Below are 25,511 nucleotides of genomic sequence, written 5' to 3' on the forward strand. Positions count from 1 at the left end.
GTCCAGTCCTCGAGCCCTGCAGAAGAACCAACAACAACAACCTTAAACTTGTCCCTTCCTTCTAAGGGCTCCTGTGTCCTCATCACCCCATCCCTCTTCCTGTGACTCTTACGGATTCCATTTGGCAACAGGCATGGAGTGTCGGCTGGGTTCCAGGTGCTGGAGAGACATGATGACTTGGGCCTAGTATCTGCTCACATGAAGTCCATATGAGCAGGGGTGAAGGGGGAGCACCCAGAGGAGATGCAAGTCAGAAAATGCTTAGCAGTCGGGTGCTCGGCAGGTGCTTGGCAGGGATTGCCTCTTTGGATCTTGGTATACCCCTTGGAGGTAGGTAGTATTATCACTATTTTATAGAAGAGGAGGCTGCTGGGAGGGTAAGTGATGTGCTCAAGGTCACACAGCTGGGGTTGTGGCAGTCTGCCTCTGGGGTCACCATACTATATTGACTTTCATGACTGTGTAAAGACATTAAATAAAGGCCTTCTCTAGGCTTTGAGTTCCTTAGTGTTAGAGTGGAGAAGCCAAGAACCCTGGACCTGGAACATAGCAAGGAACATGACTATGAAGAATAACGAAGCTGATGGGGAAAACGAATAGACTTTGTGCCCTTGCATCCTCCATTCTGTAGCTCTCCACATTGTCCAGTGACACCCTGCCTAGTAGGAATCCTCCCTCTACATGTAGCCTTCCCTGATCCGTCTGAAGAACTAACATCTTCATCCTTGGAATCGCCAACCCACTTACAGCCTTGCATCATTCATCACAGACCAGGCCTAAAGTTATAGGGATAGAGGATGGAGAAATATAAATGGATGGGTGATATCTTTTTTCTTTTCTTTCTTTTTTTTTTTTTTAGCTTTAACCTTGTGCCAGGAATTGTGTAAAAGACTTTCCATGGAGGTAGACACCCAGCTAATAAGTTGCAAAGCAGAGATTCAGACCCAGGTCTAGGGGGTACGAGAGTCCACCACCTCAAAAACTCTCCTCTGCTTTATTTCTTCCTCTTCATGAGTTTATGTATTTCAAAAGCACCTGGCAAAGTGCCTTGCCCATTATAGGGCATGCAAATAATTGCTGGATAAACAACTTTACTCTTCTCAGCAACATTTATCAATAGTCAACAATGGTTCAATCATCTCCTTAAACTTCACAGCAGCCCTAGGGTAGGCTTTCTTATCCTAATCTTACCATTGGATAAACAGGCTTAGAGAGGTAACGGTGAGCTGCAGAACCGAGACTGCAATCCAAGTCCATCTCATCCGTGAACCCTACTGTCTTTTTATTTAACATCTTGTTTGAGACATTAGGGGCAGAGGGAGCTTTTATTTTGGGTTCTCTTTCTTCTTTTACAGATGCTCTGTGGACAAGGAAAGAAAGCAAACAGGATATTTCTAAGAGTTATCTCTCAATCTTTCAATCCATGGCCACACAGAGGGTGAGACCTCCTCTGCCTGCCTTTGCCCCTGCCTCCAGGGAACTCTGAGTCTCAGGCTGAATGCCAATGCCAGCTGAGATGTCTTGGGGGTTGGGGTGGCAGTTTCTTCCTGGTCAGTAGGAGCCCAAGCACAGAGGACTGTTGGAAGGAATCCTCCCAAGCTGTTGGAGGGCTCCTTGAGGAGCTGGGGAAGGCTGAAAAGGACAGTGATAAAGGTTGTCCTTTCTTCCCTCCCCTCTATGGGAAGATAAGCATCCCTGGCCTCAGACATCTTGGCCACAAATCTCTGTTTCATCAAGACTTAGGAGCTCTGATTCAGTCTCCCATCCCCTTAATATCCAGTGATAAGAGGACTGAGGAAACCTGTGGGTCAAGGTGGCAAAACACTTCCAGTAAGAAGGCATCTGGCCTTGGGCTCCTCAGCAGGAGTATAGATGGGCCATGGGTGACTGGGCATTATGGGTTTTGTTCATTCCTCTACTTGGCCAAGGCCATGCCTGCTGGGTCAGGGAGCCCTGCCACTGCTAGGAGTGACAAAAGAGCAAATAGGAATAGAGGAAGGACCCTGATCTTTCCTGTCACGCTAGGCAACAAGAAGGGGAACAAAGCAGAGAACACAAGGCACAGGCATTGAGTATCTGCCCCCGCCACATTACAAGAGGAAATTGAGGCTTGGAGACTTAAAGCACTTGTCTGGGATTACACAGGGGTAAAACACAGAGTTGAGTTCCAATTTGACATTGTGAGGGCCAAATGAATTGCTGAATGAGTAAACAGGTTGATAAGTGAATGAATGACTTCAGATCTCAAAATCCCATAATGCTAGCTCTAAAAAAATATAACAAATTGCCAAACCTTCTGCAGGTGAGGAGCCCCAAGCCCAGTTTAGCTGGGTCATCTGCTTTAGCATCTCACGAACCTACAATCAAGGTGTCAGATGGAACTGACACTCAACTATGGAAAGATCTACTCGTGCACATGGTTGTTGGCAGAATTCCATTCCTTGTAGCCTGTCGGACTGGGTGGGGGTCTCAGTTTCCTGCTGGCTGTCAGCCAGAGACCTTCCTCAGCTGCTTGCCACACAGGCCTTCCCAGATTGTCTGCTTGCATTCTCAAAACCAGCAAGGGATAGTTGGCTAGCAAGAGGGAAGTTACAATCTGATGCAACCTTATCATGGTGCCAACCCATCATCTGTACCTAATTCTATTGGTTACAAGCAAGTCACAGGTGTCGTCCACAGTAATTATATAAGGGCATGACCACCAGGATCGTGGGGGCCACCACTGACTCTATCTGCCATAACTATGAGCACCATAATTATTATCTTTGTTCCAAGCATTGGAGCATAATAAAAAAATATGACCGCCTTACTCTGTGAGATGAGCTGGATCTTTCAGGCCAAGGTACAGTTTTTCATTTTAATCTTAAAGTGATGATGGGCACCATTAATGAATTTTAAGCAGCCAATTGGCATTTTCTTTTTTTTTTGCATGGGCAGGCACCAGGAATCGACCCCGAGTCTCCGGCATGGCAGGCAAGAACTCTGCCTGCTGAGTCACCGTGGCCCGCCCAGCATATGTTCTTTAAAAGGTAACTCTGGTTGCTGTGTGCAGAATAAGCACAGAGGAGATAGGTGTGAGAGCTTGGAGGCCCAGCAAGAGCTACCATGGCTTCCCACTGAGGGCAAGACAAGATGGAAGCTTGGACAAGACTGGTGGCTGCAGACAGAGAAGGCAAACATACTCAACACACAAATTAAGTCGTCCCTATGAGGTACCTTTGGGCTCCTATTTAGAGAAAAGATTTTTAGAGATGGGCAAGCAGATTGGTGAGTGGGAAGTTTTCTATCTTCAGAAGGTGGACTTTCATAGTGGTGACATGCAGGGGCTTTCAAGCCAGACCACCTGGGTTCAAACCCTGACTCTGCCTCTCCTCTCGGGCCATGGTTTGTTTCAGGTGTAAAAAAAAAGGCAGCTAATCCTATCTACCTGCTTGGGGTTTGTGAGAATCAAATGCAGTGATTTGGAGGAAATCTTGAATCAAGTAAATCCAGTTGGATACGACATGTAGCCAAGTGTAGAGTTCATTTATTAGACAGTTTGCCTATCTTCCATGCTGCCTTCTGTGAGGATCATTTGGGACGGCAGTGTCACCTGTCTCCCAGCCTCCTGTGGCATCTGGCCCTACCATTTGGCTCATTCATTGGTAAGTGGGTTAGTACTGCCATCCTTTCCTCTACTTTTTTCAGACACACCTACCCGCATCTCCCCCATGGCCAAGTCTTCTTGCCTTAGTCTCCACCAGTGATTGACAGGCTCTTGAATTATGAAAAAGGGTGAAAGATATTTTTATCTCTGCTCAAGCTTTACCCCACCCTTCAGGGGGAGTGGGGAGGTCTTTCCGTGCAGGGGAAATCTATACAGTCTTCGAAGGAAGCATTTTTCTGCCCTTCTCAGCAGCCTCCTTCAGCTCCATTCCCCCTTGGCAGACAGCTGGCTCCTGCTTGTCTGTCCAGGTAGAGGGCTGGGGGCAGAAGGCAGGGACGGAGGAGAGAGTAATGGAGTGGGAAGGGGGAGGAGAGGCACCACCTGCCAATCCCAATCAACTTTGCACCCTCCTGAAGCCCTAATCTCCTTTGTGCATGGAAAGATAGTCAAGCCGTTGGATATTAGCCACCTGCCTCTGCCATAATCTCTTTAAGGCTAGTTTGAAGCAAAACCCAGGACTAGGATCCAGTTCTAGGAACCAGCTCTGAGTGCTCCCATCCACAGCGGCATGCAGTGTAATGGCTAAGGGTATAGGCTATGGAGCCAGGCTCTCCAGGGTTCAAGTCCCAGCCCCACCACTCACGAACAATGTTGACCCTGGGCAAAGTGTTCAACACAACTGTGCCTCAGTTTCTTCTTCTGTACAGTGAGTAGTAAAGAGCAGTCATTGGCATGAAGTGGATGCTATTTAAGTGTTCACTCTTATTGGCTGTGATCACTAAGGGGACAACCAGAATAGGGGCCTAGAGGGACTGAGGAAGTGAGCTCTGCAGATATCTTGGGAAGAGAGCTCCTGGCAAAGGAATCTGCAGGGGTGGGAGTATGTTTGGTATGAGTGGGGAAAGGCAAGGAGACCGGCGTGGGCAAGGTGATGCAAGAATAGGAGGTAGTGGTAACACAGGAAGGATTTCAGCTTCTACTGTGAATTAATAAAAACCATAGCTGGGTGCACGGGTGGTTCAGTGGTAGAAAGCTCACCTTCCATGCAGGAGAACCAGGTTCAATCCCCAGACCATCCACCTAAAAAAAAACAAAACAAAAAACTAAAACAAAACCCATAGCTAATACATTTGAGTGCTTACTACGTGCCCTGCACAATCTCATTTACTCTTCTATGGGTATAGGTACAAATATTTTCCCATGATAGCAAATGAGGAAACTGAGTCACAGAGAGGTTATTTGTCTTGCCTGAGGTCACAGAGCTAGTAGGTGGTAGACCCTGGGGTCCTTTCTCACACATCCATAGAAAAGAGGCTTAGAAGTAAGGGCCATTTTGACATAGTGGATTAGAAGACTTGGCCTGCTTAGATGGATGGGGTAATAGGACAGGGAATTTTAGGACAAAAGAAAAGCATGAACAATGATGGAGGGGATAGAGAGGCTGGATATCACCACAGTAACATAGAACCTTGATTTTTTAGACAGCCAGGAAGTGAGAATTCCTTTATTCATTCAACAAACATTTAATAAGCAACTACTATGTGCTGATATTGCTCTGATACTAGGGGCACAATGAAAAACACGACAGACAAGGCCCCTACCCTCAAGGTGCTAACATCAGCATCTCCATCTTACAAATGAACAAACCAAGGCTTGTGAACTAACTGACGGTCCTGGGTCATGTAGGAGCAAGGATGCGGGTCCAGAGCTGTCTAATTCTAAAATCTTGACAGTACTGCGCTTTGCAGTGAGATATGGCCTTTTTCTCAAATTGGTGAAGCCTAAGAGGCAGGGACTACCTCCAAACCTTCCAGTCAAAACCTACCGAAAGTCTAGCACCCCCCAGGGCCAGGGCAAGGGAAAAATGTAGTCATGAGGACAGTTTGGCTGGAGAGGGGCCTGACAGGGAAAGTCAGTGCATCTTTCATTTTCATACTCATCATCCCCAAGGCAGAGTTCAGGATCCAGATTCAAATGCCATCTCTATCACTTACCTCCCCTTGGCCACCCCAGCACCTCCACAATGATTTCAGATGGGCCTTTACAGTTCCCCAATTGTCTTCAAGACTATCACCTCTGTGGCTCTACCACAAGCCCATGATATCCCCATTTTACAGCTCCGAAGAACCCCAGGACTAGGAGAGAGAAGAGATCTGGCCAAGGTCTTCCAGCCAGGGAGTGATTAAGATTTTTGAACCCTTATTTCTAATCCCAGGCCTAGAGTTCTTGTGGCTGGTAGAAACACGACCATTTTTCTCCATTGTTCATAACCTTAAACAGCTCCCATTACCCCAAACATAAAGTCCATTCTCTTTTGGCTGACTCACAACCCTCATTTCTCACCACTCCCCAGGGGAACTCAGAACTCCATCCATAGTGATTGCCCCTCTCACCCCTGGGCCTTTGCACATATTGTTTCCCATTCCCCAAGTGCTCTCTTCCAGCCTCTCAGCCAGAATAACTGTCTTCACCCTGCTGTCTAGAAAGGAAGCCCCTTGGCAGAGTCCCCACAGCCCACATCCTGACTCCAATTACCCATGACAGAATTACTCCATTATTTGTCAATGGTTTTACTGTCCTGGGAGCTCTTTGAAAGCTCTGGACCCTTAGCATGTGATCGACACAAGGTACACCTATCAAGGCAGAGTGGCAGGGTCGGATTCAAATCCTGTCTCTACCACTTACCTACCTGTGGCTGTGGTAGGAGCTTCCAAGATGGTCCCCAAAGATCCCTAACTCTTGACCTTCACCCCTTGTTTGAGACCCACCCGCACTGTCTCAGGGAGTGACCAACAGAATATGGCGAGAAGTGACTGAACGTCATTTCTTAAGTCAGGTCATAAAAGAGATTGCAGCTTCTGTCTTTTTCTCTTTTGGATCACTATCATTGCAAGGATGCTCAAGCAACCCTGCAGAGAGGCCCATGTGGTGAGGGACTCATGCCTCCTGCCAACTGCCATGCATGTGTACCACGTTGGGAGTGGATCTTCCAGCCGCAGTCAAGCCTTCAGTCCCTGCCAACATCCTGACTGCAACCTCAAGAGACCCTCCGTCAGAACCACACAGCTTAGCCACTCCAGAATTCCTGACATTTGAGATAATATAATAAATGTTTGCAGTTTTAAGATGTTGAGTTTTAGGGTAATTTGTTTCTCGCAACAGATTACTAAAACAGTGAAACTGCACAAATTGCTTGACCTAAGTCCCAGCTTAATTATCTATAAAAGGAGAATAAAAATCTCTCTCAGAGGATTGGGGGTTTAAATAAAATAAGTTTGTAGGTAATGGCACATTCTGAGGCATTTTTTTTTAAGAAGCTGGTATTGTATATACATTAACTCATTACAGCATCAATAACGTACAGCCATTGTAAGAATGAGGAAATTGTGTGCCCAGGAGGTAAAGTAACTTACGGAAGATCACACAGCCGCTCGGTGGCAGAAATGGGATTGTAAACCAGGGGATCTGGATCCAGAATCCATGCTCTTAACCACTGCTCTATGCTCTCTCATATATGAAGGATTTAGCACAGTGCCCAACATATAGAAAGTTCCCTATTAATGTCAACTAGTATCATTAAATGACCTTGCTATTTCTTAATTAGCTATTAATAGTAAATTCTTTTAACTACTGAAAATTAAAAACTGATATTTTAATGCTCTATCATGGTGTCCTTTCTTTTTTTCTCTAGGAACTTGCTTGATATGATTTAAGTTTAATCCCTACTACTCAGGAAAGCCAGAGAGAGTAATAATGGGTGACACTTAGTAAGCAGCATGTATAGGGCACCATGCAAAACACTTTGCATGTGCTATCATATTTAATCCCCCACTGGGCTTGGGAGACAGGTAATATTGCTATCTAATTTTACAGTTGAGGAAACTGAGGCAGCTACTGAGGTTGCCTTGCTTAAAGCCATATATCCGGAAAGTGGCTGAGGGGGGATTTGAACCCATGCAGTTCCATGCCTGCATCCAATGCCCTAACCCACCACTGGTTTGGATCTGGCCCACCGATGTCTCCAAGAAGGCTGGGGGCAAAAAATCTTTTGATTCAACCATGCAAAGAAGCTCTTCAAATCCAGTCTCTCCTAAACACATACAACAGTTTCTACCTAAACACACTTCACCGAGGCTTTCAAAACAGCTTCTTGATTCTCTGAAACTCCTTGGCAGGGGCCTTCCTTCCTGTTTTAAGAAGTGAAAGCATGGGGGATACCAGATCAGGCCTAATATAGCTTCAGATCTAAATTTAACAACAATAACACGGCTCCAGCCTGACCCTGCAGAGAAAAAAGGGGAGAAGGGAAAGAAAAAAAAAAAAAGCAACAACTAATTCTTCACAAATTAGGACAATAATAAAGGTTCCTTTCAAGTGTCAGGCATATTCTTAGCAAGAGTGTAACACCTAAATCAACTCCAGGCTGTAAAAATGGCATAATAGCAGGAAGCTAGGCTACAGGCCTGACTTCCTCAGGGGAGACAGGGGATTTGTGGGGGGGTGCTGGGAGGCTGGGTGGGCAGGAACCAAGCCAGGCAGAGCTTGACTCATTGGGAGGTATGGACCTCTGTCTGGCCTGCATGCCGAGCTCCAACGAGGATCCCCATGGATCCTTCATGGGGCCTCCAGCAATGATCACTGTGGTCCTTACATACCTGCCTAGCAGGTCTTCTAGGAGTCACCCAAGTACATGTCCAAAGTCAATTGGACAGCCATGAGAAGACGGACAACTGCAGGGAGTTCAACTGGCAGCCGCTGTGATCAGAAAGCCACCCCTGCCTTTGCTCAGAGGCCACGTTCCCCATGGGCCACCCCCAACCAATGCCTGAAAATGACAGGGATATAAAGGCAGGCCCCTTTCTGGGAGACCCTGGACTCCTCTCACAGCATGAGGACTCCCCTGTGGCGCTGGTAAACCTCCCCTCAACAGTCAGCAGCCTTCCCTCCCACCTTCCCTCCTCTCCTTCACTGGGACTCAGATCTGCTTTGCTGTCTGGTGGTTCTCACAGCCTTTTCTGGCTCCCTCCCTATTTTCTCTCATACAGCACGCCCCTAAAGAGATCTTGGATCTGCTTCTTGGAGGACCCAGGTTAACGCATCAGGTCATGTCCCTCCTCAGTTTAACACCCTTCTAGAAGCTTCTCTTCTCACCAGAAGAAAATCTAAATTCCTCACACTGGCCTCCAAGAGCCTTCCCACCTCTCTGATCTCAGCTTCTAAATCTTGATCCTTGTTTCTGCCTCGGGACCTTAGCACCTGCTATTTCCTCTGCCTGGAACACTCTTTTCCAGCCTCTTGCGGATAGTTTCTCTCTTGACCCTCAGGGGAGCCTTCCTTGACCCACTGCATTTAAACTTCCTGTCTCTGTTCCCCAATATCTGCTCCTTGGACAGAAAAAACACATCATACTTTGTAACTAGTTGATTTGCCTGACAGCCCTTCTTAAAGGTAAGCCCTTCTTAAAAAGCCAGCACTTCCTGAAGACTGCCCAAGGGACAGATACTCTTCTAAGAGCTACACAAAGTTTCCTTAACTCATGTAATCCTCTCCAAACCCCCATGTGGTGTCGGTATAATGCTATTTCCATTATACAGACAAGGAAACTGAGGCACAGGGAAGTTGAATTAATGGTCTGGGATCACCCAACTAGTAGGTAGGATATGCATCCAGGCCTAAACATGGCTCTATGCTCTTCCACAATGAAGGATTCAGCACAGGCCAGACACATAGAAGGTGTTCAATTAACATCAGCTAGTTTCATTAAATGACTTTTGCTATTTCTTAATTCATTATTAATAGTTAATGAACTATTAAAAATTTAAAATTGATCATTTAATACACTACCATGGGATCCTTTTTGTGTCTAGGAACTTTGCTAGAACTTGTTTTGCCTCTCAAGAAAAAGGAAGCCCTTCATGCACCAACAAGTATTCCCGTATCCTTGCCTTGCCTGGCACTGTATGGGCACTTAACAAACCGAACTGATTTACTGTGCATGAACTAGGAACCAGGGGCCGTTCATAAATAACTCTATTCATTCTTCATAAGGACACTTGAAGATGGGGCCCTGATTATTCTCCATTTGCTCCTCTGTCACTATGCTCCATCACATGTGCTGCCCTGTGCCCCAGTAGCTGACCCCTATGGATTCGATCATTGGACTTCCCAGTGGGAAGCACAAACAGGAAACCAGAGGGCAAAAGGAGAGAGAGGCTGGGGTGCTTCTTCTCTGCGTCCTCCCTAGTTGGGTTCCATGTCTCCTGAAAGGGGTTGTGTCCCTGCCAGGTGGCTTTTTCACCAGGTCTTTAGCCCTCGCTGGGCCCTTTAAGCCTCATTTCCTTATATCTTGCTACTTCAGCCTAGGGATGGTAACAGCTCCCCACTATGACTAGTCTCTAGGTGCCTTGGCAGCCTTGTCTGTTCCTTCCACCCTGCCCACCCTCCTATAAGTAGTCCTTTCTTTAAGCTCTTATAAAATGAACCACCCACTGAGGGATTCTACTTCCTGTAGGGATCCTGACTAGTATGTGAGCATTAATACATTCTGTCCCCTATTATAGATGAGGAAAAAGAGGCTCAGAGGTTTGAGACCTCCGGTCCAAGGTCACATGGCTTGACTAAGCAGCAGAACTGAGGTGGGCTGCCCCAGTGCCCTTGCTCTGTCTATTCTTGTGCTGCTCAACCTCCCAGACTCATTAACAGCACAGGCTTTAGAGTCAGGTTGACCTGGGTTCCTGTTCCTGCCCTGTGAACCTGGACAAGTTATTTGTTTCCCTTGAGACTTATGTTCCTCACTGGACAAAATATGGACAATGATACTAGTTTTTACTTCCCTGGGCTACTGTTAGAATTAAATAAGTTACTGTCTATGTAATACTTAACAGAGTGCCTGGGACATACTAAAAACCACAAGAAAGATAACCAGCATCACCATTATCATCACCGTTGTTATTGATATTCCTTGCCCCCCAGTACCATTTCTAGACTTGCAGCCCCCAGAAAATTATAAGAGAACGATGCACCCAAGGGACAGTGAGTTAATAACCTGAAGCTATTTACAGCCTCTGCTAAGAATTCGTCTTTACCAGCAGGGGAGGACAGCAGACCCCAGAGTCATCACTTAAGTGGGTCAAAGTCACACCTGACCCCTCCTTTCCTGCCCGCCCCCCACCCCCTGCTCTGGCACAGGAATTATCTCAGCGGCCATCGCCTCTGAAGGCCATCCCTGCTGTGAGGCTTTGATAGGGAAAGTGTGAAGAACAAAGGCCATTGTTCACAGAGGCGGCTGGGGCCTCTCAGGCCACAGGCCCGCTTCCCAGGGGTGAGGTCTGGCTCTGAAGACACAAAGACAAAAGTCATTAGGAGCAGGGAGAAACAATGACGGAATCCCTTCTATTTACCTGAATGGGTGGGGGCTGCCAAGCGAGGAACAATGAAGTTGGGATACAGAACATATTCCTCTTTCTGCCCTCCTCTGAGTTTCTCTCAAGATAGTGGGATAGTGTGTGTGGTCTGCGAAGTGCAGGAATTGCCTTCAGAGCCTATTTCTAGAGAGAATGAACATGACATTGCATAAGAGAGTGGGCTGTGGTGTCTACCTGCCTGGGTTCAATTCCCAACTCCAGGGTTATCAGCTGTGCAATAACAGATTGAGCCACTGTAACCGCAATTTCTTTATCTGTCAGGAGGAGGTAATAGGACCACCCTCTCCTATGTCATCCATAACTGTGACCGAGTTAAGGGCTCACGACAGGATATCGGTCATCACCATCATCGTCATTTAAGGCCATTGGTTAAACTGTGTCCCCCTAAAAGATATGCTCAAGTCCCAAAACCCGGTGCTGTGAATGTTGACTTTATTTGGAAATAAGATCTTTGAAGATGTTATTCGTTAAAATAAGGCCAAACTGGGTTAGAGTACGCCCTAATCCCAAATGACTGGTGTTCTTACAAAAAAAGAGAGAAAATTAGTACACTTCAGAGGGAGTATGACACTGCCAACACCTTGGTTTTGGATTTCTAGCCTCCAAAACTGTGAGAGAATAAGTTTTGTTGTTTTAAGCCGTTCTGTTTTCAAACTTACAATTCTACCATTTCAGGTGTTTCCTTCTAGCTGGTCTAAGACACTGGAGACTAAAAACAAATATCAGTATAATGACTCAGTAGTCATACGCATTTTTAAATCCTACCTTCTCTCATACAATTCCTCCTTTTCCTCTGATCCCTCTCCCACTCTTTAGGGACATTTGGGCAATGACCATTCTAACTTTTTCGTGTTGTAAAAGAGTTATCGATGTTATGGGGTAGGGATTGTAACTAATTAATGCTCTTGGAGAGACTGGCACCTCTGGATTTCAGGACTTATCTGGTCTAGGAAACATCTGGAAGTTTAGGTGTCTGAAAAATAAACTTGGTGAGTGAAACTTTTATAGAGCCCTGGGTAATCTTTAGGATTTACAGGAATACTGTTGGTTCGGGCTTGGCATAGAATGGCAATTAGCACTATCTAGCTGAAGCTTACTTAAGAGTAGCCTCCAGAATAGCCTCTCAACTTTATTTGATCTCTCTCAGCCAGCTGAAGACTTATTTTATTACACTTCTTTTCCCCGTTTTGGTCAGGTAAGGCATTGTTGATTCCATGGTGCGAAGACTAGGCTCATCCCTGGGAGTCATGTCCCATGTTGCCAGGGAGATATACATCCTTTAGGCAACTTTTTGACCCTTTGTTTCCATATCTGTGAAATGGGACTAATACGATCAGTTCCAGAAATCATGTGAAGACAAAATAAGAGGGAAAGGAAAGTCATTGGAAAGCCATGAAGCTGTGCCAGTTCGGAAACAAGATCTCATTAAGAATCTAGTCTTGGCTCCCTCTGTGTGACAACCTATGTGACCCTGGCCAGGCGCCCTTCCTTCCCAGGCTAGTGTTCCCATATGCAAAATAGGGGCAGCGACAGTATCTCCCTCTTAGGCATGTGTCATGAAAATTCAGGGAGGTAACAATGCTGATAAAGGGCTTAGCATGAGGCTTAGTGCACCTCACATGCTCAACAGGTTAGTTCTTATTTTACTATTACGTGACTGTTGTTTTCATTAAGGTCAGGAGCAGATGTAGACAAGTAATTAATGGAAATTAACATGCTGCACAACCAGAATGGCTGCACTGCACAGGAGAACCACCCATTTTATCGAAGGAAAAACTGATGTCTGGGACACCAGGTGGGGTGTGGGGCCTGCAGAGGAAAGATGCATCTTCTGATGTTCTGTAGCACCTGGTGAGCTCTAGTCATTTTTACCAGAGTCCTATCAGCCAGGAACAGTGGCAATGGCAGGTAGAACGAGCCTTATTTAAGCCCTCAAAGAGCTTACCATCTAGGTCAGCACTCTCAGCCAGGGGTCATTTTGACTTCTCAGGGGACACTGAGCAATGTCTGGAGATATTTTTGGTTGTCACAATTGGGGAGGTGTTACTGCCAACTAGTGAGTTGAGGCTAGGAATGCTGCCCAACATCCTACAATGCACAGGACAGGCCCCACAACAAAGAATTATCCAGCTGACAGTGTCAATAGTGTGAGGTTGAGAAACTCTGCTCCAGATGAAGGAAAAATATAAAATTCATTCAAGGATCAAACTGCTTGGGCATATCAAGCTATTTTTAATATATCTGGGTTGTATGGCCAAAATATTCAAATATCTACCGGTATAAGTTGCAGGAACCATGTTTCCTTCCTCTGGACCTCTCTCTCTTTTGTCCCAATTACATACAGGGTCAGTTTTAACATCTTTATCTTTACTCCAGCATGATTTTCTTCCTCCTTTCAGTCAACTTGGGAATCCTGTTGTCACCCAAGGATCCTATAACAGAAAGTGACATCAAATAAAACCAGGTCTAAACCACAGTGGAATGGTCAAGTCCAGCATGACTCAAAGTAGGATCCCACCACATACACCACTTCGGAGATGTTAACGTGGTGAGATGAGAAAAGCAGGGTTAAGAGAGTTTAAATGATCATGTTTTCCGTGATAAGCAGATGCTGGATGAGAAATCATGTTCAAGGTTTCTTTGCTGCAGGGCTTCTCAGAGTCTTTAATATGCTAATGTATCTTATCCCTCTCTAAGGATGGGATGTGGAAAATAAGGTTTGATCACAATTTACTTCCCCAAGGAACTCTTTTATTGAAGTCTGCCTCCTTGTTGAATGTTCCACGGAATTCTCTTTGAGAAAACGTAGGCCAAAGTCATCAGGTTTTATCTAAAGCAGTTACTCTTAACCTTTGCTGGAAGCAAAAGACTCATGGGCCTCTAAGAAATTGGGCAAGAGCTATGGGCTTTTTCCACCAGAAGAGCATTATATGTGCGATTCATTGAGTTTAATATCAGGGATTAACATGCCCCATCAAGCATTTCCACAGATCCCTAAGTTTAAAGAGCTACACTTAGAGTCTGAATATTTTAACCAACCCAAATCTTAACTGCTTCTTTAAAAATAAATGCATAGTCTAAATATTCATTAATTCACTAATATGTATTGGAGGTTTACTATGGGCCAGGTTACATACTAGATTTTTCACATGTTTTCTCATTATTATACCCATTTTAGAGATACAGGAACCAAGGAGCACAATTACCCGCACAAGGTTATATGCTGGCAAGTGGTGGAGACAAGACATGAACCCAGGGACAGTCAGTTCCTGCCTCTCTTTGCCAATTAAGCTAGAAATCAGAACAAAAGCCCAGGATAAAGGAAGGAATGGACTGAATAACAAACTGAAGACTTTGGAATGGCACTCTTAGCCTCTCCTGGGTGACCTGCAGGAAGATTAGTCACATAGCCCAAGCGTAGGTTTCCCCACCTGTAAAGCAGACATGGTTGTCCCTCCCCTGTATAAAGTGATGGGGAGGAAGAAGCCATATAGACAGCAGTGAAGCCAAGATGACAAACAAAAGTTTCAAAATAGCAGCCAGAAGACCATATCTCACAGCCAGATGGGCTTTGCTTGCCAGTAGGATGATATTACTTATATCAACGTTCTATTAAATTGAAAGTTTCCCTGTAACCATCACCAGGATGAAAATGTAGAATAGTACTAGTCCCCACAAAATGGTGCTCAGCCCCTCTTCCCAAAGGTGATCCCCATTCTTACTACTCCACCATCATTTAATTTTTGCCTTTTTAACTTTTAAATAAATGGGATCATACAGTTTCATTCTCTTGTATCTGGATTATTTTGCACCATACAGTGTCTGTGGGATCTATCCATGTTGTTGCATGTGGCAGCATTTCATTTTTCACTGCTGTTTAGTATTCCACTGTGAGGACATCTGTATTAACTTATCCATTGAGCTGATGATGAATATGTAAGCTGTTTCAAGTTGTTGGCTGGTAAAAACATCCTGGGGCATGTCTTTTGGAGAACTTATGGACACACTCTGTTGGACAAGGTTGGAGGCTGGTCACGGACACATGATTCTTTTTAAAATCCCAAATACCTTTCCATTAATACATGATGTGGCAGCTTGTCCTGGAAAGTCTCGAATCTGGCTAAGTGCCTCTTTCTGCTAACAAAGGAGTGTGCTCAGGTAGCACAGACAAGTGCACTTGTTCAGTCAATTTCTCCTAAACCAGCTGATTCCTTGGACATCATCTATGAGGCCCAGAGTCCAAGTTTTTGCAGAGTTCCAATTTTACATTAACTCCAAGAGTTTCTGAGCAAATTGCATGAAATGCAGGAATTAGAGATCATTTTTCCAGAAAACAAAACAAAACTACCGTCTCTGATCTTCAGGCTCTCCTTGGATGGAATCTTAAAAACTTGGCTTGCAAATGTGGCCTTAAGTTCAAAGCACATTTTCGACTTAGATTCTCCAACATCTAAAATCCACCATTGGCCAAATGCTTGTTCACCCAATAAATACATGGTTCCTGAACACCTCTTTGTGCTAGATCTTTGTGACAGGCACTGTGACAGACCTTCTTTTTTTTTTTTTTAATTAATTAAAAAAAAATTAACTAACACAACATTTAGAAATCATTCCATTCTACATATACAATCAGTAATTCTTAATATCATCACATAGATGCATATTCATCATTTCTTAGTACATTTGCATGTGACAGACCTTCTTCAATGGTGGCAGAAAGGAACTGGGGTGGAGGTCAGCAAGGATGGCTCGTAGCCTGAGCCTGGTGTCTGAAGACCTCAATTGAAATCCCAGACCTGCAACTTTCTAGATGAGGATCTGGAGCAAGTTACAGAGTCTCTCAGAGGCTTGGATTGCTCATATATAGAATGATCATTGTGGTGCTGCCTTGCAGGGATTTTATGGAAACTGAGATACCAGAAGTGTGAAGGACTAGAGCGAGTACCTGTTGCCCTACAATAGGGGTCAATAAATGATCAAATCCCCACTGATATTTTTTTGACCACTTGCTATATGCCAAAAGTATATAGTAATATTTATATATAATATTATTAACTCATCTAATACTTACAATAACCTTAGGAGGTAGTGGTGTCATTTTTCCCATTTTACATATGATGAAACAAGGCACAGAAAGTTCAAGCAAACGGAGAAAGTGACAGCACTGGGATTTGAATGCAGAAGCTTGAGTCTACCACACACATTCTTAATCTTTCCGCTGTGCTGTTGCTGTGCTGTTTCTTGGGAAAAGTCGATTTCAAATCTGAAGAGAGGAATTTGAGTTTCAGGGCATGAGGCATGTCCAGAGAGAAGATCACACAAAGAAGGGTGTAAAATGAAGGAAGGAATGCAAAATAAGAAGACTAAAATCATAGAAACACAGCAGGGAAGAAAAAAGTATGAAACTTAACAAAGAAGAAAAAAGTGATGGTAACATAAAAAAAATGGGGACTGCAATAATAAGAAATTCAAAGAAATGCTAAAAAGACGTCTTATTTTTCAAGGCCACACATGCCTGATGACAGTAGGAAAGATTGAATGAGCACTTACTTACTGCATAACACATTTGTGCCCGTTTTACAGATGAGGGAAACCAAGCCTCAAAAAAAGGAAGCAGGCTTCCCTAATTGGCATAGCTATTAACAAAGGTTGGATTTATTTTATATCAAAATCAATGCTTTCAGGGTAGGCCACGATGGTTCAGCAGGCCAGAGGACCTGGGTTCAATTCCCGGTGACTGCCCATGTAAAAAGTAAAAAAAAAATCGATGCTTTTAATCCAAAGGTTATGCTGCTGCTTCCTTTTGAAGGTGCAATGCACAAAGCACCCAAAGGATAACTTTCACCTTTGAAGTTCGTTTCTCCTCCATGTACCTCAAGACAGAAATACTCAGCCTTGCACCCATATATGCCAGCAAAGCCACATTATGCAGTGGGGAAGTTGGGTATCAGATCTAATTCTTGACCCCAGTAAACTACTCAGCCGTGACCTTGACCACCTGACTCATGGGTGTATATTTTAATGTGCAGTTTCCCAGTAATAATTGAAATGCAGTAATTCCAAGCCTCTGTTGTCAGTCTTGCGGCAAGGCGAGAAGTCAGTGGGTGAGTTGCAAGCAATCAGACCATCACTCCATATTTACAACCTCAGAACCATCCCCAGGAGCCAAAGTTGGCAGCTGGGTGCATCTAGGGTGCTGTCTCCCAATTCATCTCCTTGTTTCTCACCCTCAGATTCATCCTCCTCAAGGAAGCCTGAGTGCTTTTACCAAAACACAAACCTGATCACATCACTTCCCTGCTCATGATTCTTCAATGGCTCCCTATCACCATTAGAACAAACTTCACAGCTGGGTCCAAAAGACCCATCATGATCTGACTCCTGATTATTCCAGGCAGCTCTCCAATCATTTCTTGAACTTCCTGCTCCAGTGCTTCTGTATTATTTGTAATTGCCAGTAAATCAATATTGCCTTTTGTGTCTCCAACCCTTTGCACTGTTGTTGTCTCTGCCCAGAGTGCCTTTCCCCAGTGTCATCCATCTGGTAGCTCCTCATCACCCTTCAAAACCCAATTTAGGTATCATCATCTCCTCTGTCTTTGAAATAATCCCTGATCACCCCTATGGAATCATCCAACCTCTTTTGAATACTTTATTATTGCCCGAATCTCACTGTCCATCCCATTCCTATGCTTCTACTATAATCACCCCCTTAGCACTTAAGAATGCTTTATCATGTGGCTCTTTCAATGCTTTGTCTTCCCAATTAGATTTTAGCCTGCTTGAAAGCTAAACCATATAAGCCATGCCCCTTATTATGTCCCCATTGTCCAGCCCAGTGCCCAGCACTTAACAGGCACTCAACAAATATGGTTGGACAGCAAGAAGGAAGGAATAAAGTAGAAAAGGAAGTAAGAGCGAAAAGGGTCGAGTGCTCTGACTATGCCATTAGATTGTGAAGCTTCTTATTGATCTCTGTATTGTCAGGACCTGGTACAGGGCCTGGCACATAGGGGCCTTTCAGCAAATGTTTGCCAGGTTAAATACCAGAAAACTCAGATGCCAACACAAGTCCTGCGGGGATCCAGATGCCAGACCCTTCCTCCACTACTTTGGCCCAGAAGCCCTCATGCCTTCATTTCCCATTAGCCAAAGTTCAAGAACACCCTCTAAGTCTTCCTCCTCGAGGCCTTGCAAGTGAGAGAGCCTTTGTTTTCCAATACAAGGCCCCTTCAGTGATTTTGTTTTTCATGGAAAAGCTGGGCGAGTTCATTACATTGTGTTCCTGCAGTGGAGATCATTGTCATTCATCCGACATCAAAGTCCGAGCCATGATCAGCTCATTTAAGACTTGTTCCACCCATATTTTCTTACAACCAGGAAATGGGGAATTTCCTTCATTTTTTAAACCATCCCAGCGAGTCTCTGCCACATGGCTTCCTCTGCAACCTTTTCTTGGAACACAAGGATAGAGTCAAGCTTCCCCCACTGCCGTGGCCACCAATGGTTCCCCACTTCCTCTGATCCTTATCAAATGCTTGTCAAGCACATTGTAGTGACAGTGTTTTTTATTTATATAACACCTATCTTGGGGGGCCAGTGTTGGATCTGACATGATGTGGGAGCCAGATTTAAAGCCTTATATAGATTTTGCTTCGTGTATCCTAGAAAACTGGAAGTAATAGTCTTTAATGGACAAAGAGACAAAACTTCAAAAAAAAATCTGACTATGCCATTAGATTGTGAAGTGAAAGGAGGGAGATTTGCCTTCAGAGAAAGGAATGTGTCAAGACTGGAAACCAGCTGCCTGAACTTTGATATCTTTGCCCCATGTTTGTTGTTATTTATTTTCCCAAGCCGCTAGGTTTGAGTTTACATGCATCTATTACCTAGCAATCCCAACAAGTTTCTCTTAGCCATCTTCCCTGCTAGGCCACCAATCTTTCCTCCACTGGTATCCATGATACCATCCTTCCCTGGCTGTCCTCCTGCCACCCTCACCCTCTTCTGAGGGTTGTACCTGCATCTTTGTCCAAACCTTAAAAGTTCATATTGCTGAGCATACAGGTCTCTGGCCTGTTCTCATCTCACTATCTCATCTCATCTCCTGGTCATTTCAGGTTTTCTCACAGCTTTGATTGGTGGTAATTCCAAAGTCTGTCAATATCTGGAGATATTTTTGGTTTTCAGAACCAGGCACAGGGGCAACTGGTATCTAGTGGGTAGAGGCCAAGGATGCTGCTAAATATCCTACAAGGCATAGGAGGGTGTCCCACAACAAAGAATTATCCATTCCACACTATCCATGGTTCTGAGGCTATAAACCTGTTTTAGGGCACCAGAGACCTCTGCTGGATCTTCTGCATTTGACTGGCAGGTGAGCAGAGAGAAGATTTTAGAAGCCCACCCTAGAAGGGGTGTGTGCAACTTCTGCCCCATTCTATTGAAGAACCTAATCACATGATCCTATCCGCAGGTGGAGAACCTAGTCCAGCTATGTGGCCTGAGACAAACGAACCCAGATTAAGTGAACACACAGTACTGCCCTGCCACAGATGGCCTAAACTTGATGTGTTCAATCCTGTGTGTCTCAGCCTCCTCCTCCTCCTTCTCCTCCTCCTCCTCCTCCTCCGCCGCCGCCACCTTTCTCCTCCCAAGGATGATAGCTTCATCTCAAACAAACAACTTTTGGAAGTTATCTCTCCACCCAGATCACCCAAAGATCTGTTCTGGATGATGTAAATAGTTCCCAGCAACCAACATCACACCATCCTCTTTATTTTCCTTAATAGCACTTCTCATCACCATCTATAATATCATTAGCTTGCTTATTTATTATTTTCTACCACATTACAGGGAAAACTTCAGAAAGGCAGAATCCTTGTCTGTCTTGTTCACTGCTATTCCCAGCACCTAGTAAAGTGCCTGACACATAGGAGGCACTCAGTCATTATTGTTTGAATGCATGAATGAATCCTTCTTGTGAAAAAAGGCCAATTGGTCTTTCTAAATTACAGATCCAAATGCAGCAGATCTCCACTCCAATCTCCTAAAATGCTTAGGCCCAGACTCCTTGGTCTGCCATTCAAAGCCATTCACAATCTGATTCTATTCTACCTTCCAACCCTCTTCTCATACACTTCCAGCCAGGTACCTACACTTCAACTCTCAAGTCTGTATATAACATGGTTTTTATGCTCACCTCTATACCTTTGCATATGCTATTTCCATTGCCTGGAGTGCCCTATCTCCCTCCACCCGGTAAACTCCTATTCATCCCTCAATACCTTGTTCCATGTAGCTTTCTCTGAGAAACTTTTTCTTTTGACCCCTCCAGGTCTTTCTCTATGTGATTTGGGAGAAACACTGTAATTATTTTCTTTCCCTATTGTCCACTCCTCCACCAGACTGAGTTCTTCAAGAAAAGGTAAGAACATTTACTGAATTATGTGCCCCACACTCCCACTCCAGTGCCTAGCAGCGTGCTGGGCTTTGAGCAGGGCCTCAGGACATGTGGATGAAAATAGAGGGTGGATGGATGAATGGATGGATGGATGGATGGATGGATGGATGGATAGATGGATGGATGGATGGATGGATGGATGGATGGATGGATGGATGGATGGATGGGTGGGTGTATGGATGGGTGAGTGGATGGATGGATGGATATTCTCTGGATGATCTCTGCACATTCTCTAGGTATTTTCTTGATGAAGCCAAGAACCCAATGTGGTTTATGTTATCCTTTCTTGGAATGAAAGCCACTTCAGCAGCAGAGCCCAGTGGTGCTCAGAAAAGTCTGCCGCTGGATTCAAATCACCCCAGTTGAGAGCAACTGGCTATCAATCACTGGAAGCAAAATGAGCAAAACTGCCAGGAAACAGAGAGGGCAGTGAGCAGCCCAACCTTATCAGTCAACAAAGAGGCTTGAAAGACCTCACCTGGGCCAGCCCCTGCCTCCCAGCTTGACAATGATAGAAACCTTCCCCATGCCTGTCTGTGCTGACAAAATCCTGTTTAGCCTTCAGACCTCAGCTTTAAAATGCTACTTACTTAGGGAGGCCTTTCCTGACCCCCAAGACTAAGTTAGAGCCCCCAGGCATAGGACCCTGCAATGCCCCTTCCTGTAGTGTTAAGTCTTCGTGGGCTCAGGCTCAGATCTGGCTCATTTTTTGCTCCATTCCCATGTTTCCATAGGTCTTGGCACAGAGTCACCCTTCATGTCAGCCAGGGTTCAGCTATGGACACAGAAACCACTCTGGGTATTTGAAGCTGATGGATTTCAATTCAGGGAACTGGTTACTCCAAGAATAGAAAAGCCACAGAAGCCAAAGGAGATGGTGAGGACCCACAGATTAGCCATGGCAAGAAGCCACTGCCATCCATAGGCTGGGGATAGAAAGAAGAGTTGATGTTACTGAAATCTCAGGTTGGGGTCTCCTGTCCGATGGTGAAATCACTGCAGGCCTTGTGGAGGGAGCCAAAGAAAGAGAGAAGATGCCATTGCTGCTGGAGATACTTCCTGAACCCCAGGGGGAGGGGAAGAAAGATCCCTGCCCTTCAGTATGTTACCAGGACCATTTGTGGAAATGAAGTGGAAGAAAAGCCTAGGAACTATGGCTGGCAGATGCCCCAGAGATGCAGATCAGGACAAAGGAAAGGCTAGGAATGGGTCTGACAGCAGACAGGCCCTGGACCAACCCAGAAGGAGACCTGGCTGCACTTCTACCTGAGACTTTGTATTAGTCAGGGTGACCCAGGTTACACCACAGTAACAAAAACAGCCCTAATCTCAGTGGCCTAAAACAACAAAAGTTCATTTTTTGTCCATGCTACATAGGGTCAAAGAAGGCATCTATTTATCACTGATATTCAGTAGCCTAGGCTGACAAAGGCACCATCTAGACATAGGCTTCCACAACTGCCCCAGCAAGACAAGAGGGCGCTGGGGAGTGGAGCACTGGCAATTAGATGCTTTCACATGGAGACGACACTTGCCTGCCACTTCCTCTCACATTTCACTGACCAAAGAAAGGCATATGGGCATAATTAATTTCAAGGGAGTGGGAAAGTCTAATCACATCATATGCTCAGAAGGAGAAGAGAACTGGAAACACAGGAGAGCGGTAATAATAATAATAATGCTTACCACAAATATCTTCCCTGACTCCTGCCACCAATTTCAGAGTGTCTGCCAGCTACCTATTGTAACAACCTAAAACACCCTCAACACACAAACACACACTTTCTACCACCCCCTTGGGGATAGTGCTATAAAAATATATTTATTTGCAGCAAAAAATGTTGATGTTTGATGAAAAGATATTAAAAATAGCCAGTCACACAAAAAAGTATACATACTATGGTGCCATTTTTTTAATACAAAAAAGAATACCTGGGTATTATCTAATGTGAGATATTTATATAATGGTAGCCAGCCACCAGGATGGCCCCCAGCGAGCTGAGGCTCAGGACCCTTGGGTAGTCTCCTCCCACGTTGTAGCAGGGCCGCTCTACATGCCCAAGAGAATATGGTCAAAGCCATGGAGTATGACTTCGAGGCTAACTCATAACAGTCTATGGTGCATCTGCTTTGCCACTTTTTGGACCACTCGCTACAGGGGAAGCCAGCTGCATGTTGCAAAGGCACTGTAGAGAGGGAACTCCCCATGGTGAGGAACTGAGATCTCCTGCCGACAGCCGGCACCGATGGGCAAGCTGTGTGCATGAGGTCACCTTGGAGCAGATGAATTCAGTCCTCACGTGAATTTGGCCCCAATGACATCTGACTGGATGGCATGAAAGGCCCTCAGCCAAGCCACTCCCAAGTTCCAGACCCACAGAAACCATAGGTATATATATATTTTTAATAGTTTTAAGCTGTTAACTTTGGGGATAATTTATTATATACCTTTATGTATGATTATATATGGAAATACATATATATATATATTCAGAGAAAATGTTTAGAAGGATAAGATTATGGGGTGGGGTGGGGAGCATTGATTTTCTTCTTATTGCTTATCTGATTTCTGGGTTTTCTACCATGAACACACATTACTAGGAATAGGAGAAAAGACAAGAAGGAAGAAGAAGGGGAAGAAGGAGAGACAGTAGCAGCATCTGGGTGATGTGGGTTCTTTATCAGCTGCTTCAAGTCCCACAACATAGCTGAACTACGCCAGACAGTCTACACAGCTTGCCAGTGCAGAGAACTCATTAAGGAAACCGGATGAGGCAAAGGAAGACTCTGCCAATGGCCATCTTGGGCCTCTCCACCCAGTTAGTTCTGCTCGAAACTACTCAGAGGACGTGTTTAGAAAGAACCTGGTGCTGGAGACCATGACCAGGAAGGGGTGGGGCATTGCATTTGGAAAACCTCAAGCTTTCTGAGCTGGCGAGATATGTCAGCAAAAAGTCCTTGCCTGTCTAGACAAAAGTTTGATTTTGAATCAAAAAAGAGAACGTTTGCAAATCAGAAAACAGTTTAAGCATCTTCTCTCCTTTGAAAATAACATGAATTTTTAACTATCCACCCTAAAGAGAGACAGTGAGACTCCAGCTGCAACATCAGGGATTTTAATATTGCTCAGCCCCCCGGATGGATTGTGAGACGGGCCATTTCTGAGATTGGACATTGACTCCTTGAGCCAAAGAGAGATGCTTAACAAGGCCCCAGGGCCTCCAGGGGTAGAGACAGGTTTCCACGCTGAACATCTGAGGCTCGGGAATAGGCGTTACTTAGGCAGCCCTAGAAAATGATCAATTTGGCTGCTAACAGAGGGAAACCATGGTGCCAGATGTTGCTGACCTTGGGGAAAGAAGCCCCCATTGATTCACCTGGCCCTGACGGTAAGGGTTCTCATGGGCTGCTGTCTGAAACCACAGTTGCAGAGGAGACTGAGGGTTAGAGGAAAGACCTGTTTTGAAGGGACTTCCTCAAATATTTCTTTGCCCCATTGGCTTGACCCAGATCTAGGCAGAGGAGTTGGGCATTTAAGATGAAGCAAGGTGGATGAGTCAGACTTATGTGGTTGTAATTACAAGACAGAAATGTGATTGAGGTCTCTCGAGCAGAATATACGAGGCTCAGGAGATCTCAGGGAACCTGGATGTTGGAAGGCAGTTAGAACTGTGGAAGGACTAGGACAGGGAAAAGGTCCTTGGGGACTTAGATGGGTACCCCTTCTTTACCCCCAGCTGGCTTTGCTTCTCTCCCACTGACTACAAACAGCCTCTGGCTGATTTTCCATAGCACCAAGGTTTATGTGCTATTGGTTCAACCACTAAAAGAGAATGGATCAATCCATAGGTGTGTGAGTGAGCAAGTGAGTAAGTGAGGGAATATGTATCTTTTTTCTTCTTTCTCAACTCTGAATTATCAGGGAAGGAACTCCAAGTGGCCCTTGTTGGGTAAGGAAACCACCCTGTTCTAAGCAGGAGAGTAAATGAGTACAACTTACCAGACACAAAATGGCTGCAGGGATGCATTGCTGGGAATGTGGAAATCATGATGGGCTCAAAATATATTCCGAAAGGATTCTGTTACTCTCCAAATGCGACCCACGCACAGCCAACGGCCACACAGGGGACTCAGAGTTAATATTCTTGCTTGAAGAATGTGTTGATCTGAACCCAGACAGCTTTCTAATGGGAATAGCCCACCCTCTGCTGCCTGTCTTTCCTGGTGCCTCTCCTCAGCAATGCTCAGAGCCCAAGCACCTGCACCAAGATTTACTTTCATTTTTCTATAAATTACGCCTTTTCGCCGCTAAACTTAGTCTTATCCTGGCCAACAATGTCGATGAGACCACAAGCTTGATGTAAAGAAAGGCAATTTCAGGTAGATGTCTGGAGCCAGAGTAATAGGGTTTGAATCCCTAGCTGTAGGCTCTTAGACAGAACAGTGAACCTCTCTGTACCTGTTCCTTTAACTACATAATGGGCATAATAGTTTCAATATAGAGGCACTTTGACAATTAAATGTAGGTGTGCTTTGACTAGTGCCTGGCACAAGATAACTCTTAGCTATTTTAGTTGCAGAACTGCTAGCTGGGCTAGAAGTAGCAGTGGCATTTATTGTCAGTATTATGTGTTTATTATGTGCTTTTTATTTTGTTTGTGAAATGTGGTGGGGGAGGGTCACATTTCATTCTTTTTTCCATATAACCATCCTGTTATGGCAGCACCATTTGTTGAATGTTTTTGTTGTTGTCTTGGGGAAGTGCATGGGGGTGGAATCAAACTCGGATCTTCCATGTGGCAGGCAAGAATTCCATCACTGAACTACCCTTGCACTCCTACTATTTGCTTTCTTTTTTTTTTGCTTGGGCAGACACCAGGAAATCAAACCCGGGTCTCTGGCATGGCAGGTGAGAACTCTGCCTGCTGAGCCGCCGTGGCCCACCCCTACTATTTGCTTTTATCATACAAATAAAATG

The 25,511-nt window shown here is 44.9% G+C and overlaps 1 long non-coding RNA gene across 3 annotated transcripts in view; it reads right to left on the bottom strand.

Annotated features, from left to right (window-relative positions):
• Nucleotides 1–4,653: 4,653 nt before the first annotated feature.
• LOC143682268 (uncharacterized) overlaps nt 4,654–25,511 on the bottom strand; it is a 157,334-nt gene continuing 136,476 nt past the window's right edge. For all 3 annotated transcript variants that reach the window (XR_013175058.1, XR_013175059.1, XR_013175057.1), the window contains one exon: nt 4,654–4,726. This is a non-coding gene — a long non-coding RNA (uncharacterized LOC143682268). The remainder of the gene's footprint in view (nt 4,727–25,511) is intronic.

Source organism: Tamandua tetradactyla, chromosome 5 (assembly GCF_023851605.1).
Source record: "Tamandua tetradactyla isolate mTamTet1 chromosome 5, mTamTet1.pri, whole genome shotgun sequence".
In the NCBI taxonomy this organism is placed as follows: domain Eukaryota; kingdom Metazoa; phylum Chordata; class Mammalia; order Pilosa; family Myrmecophagidae; genus Tamandua; species Tamandua tetradactyla.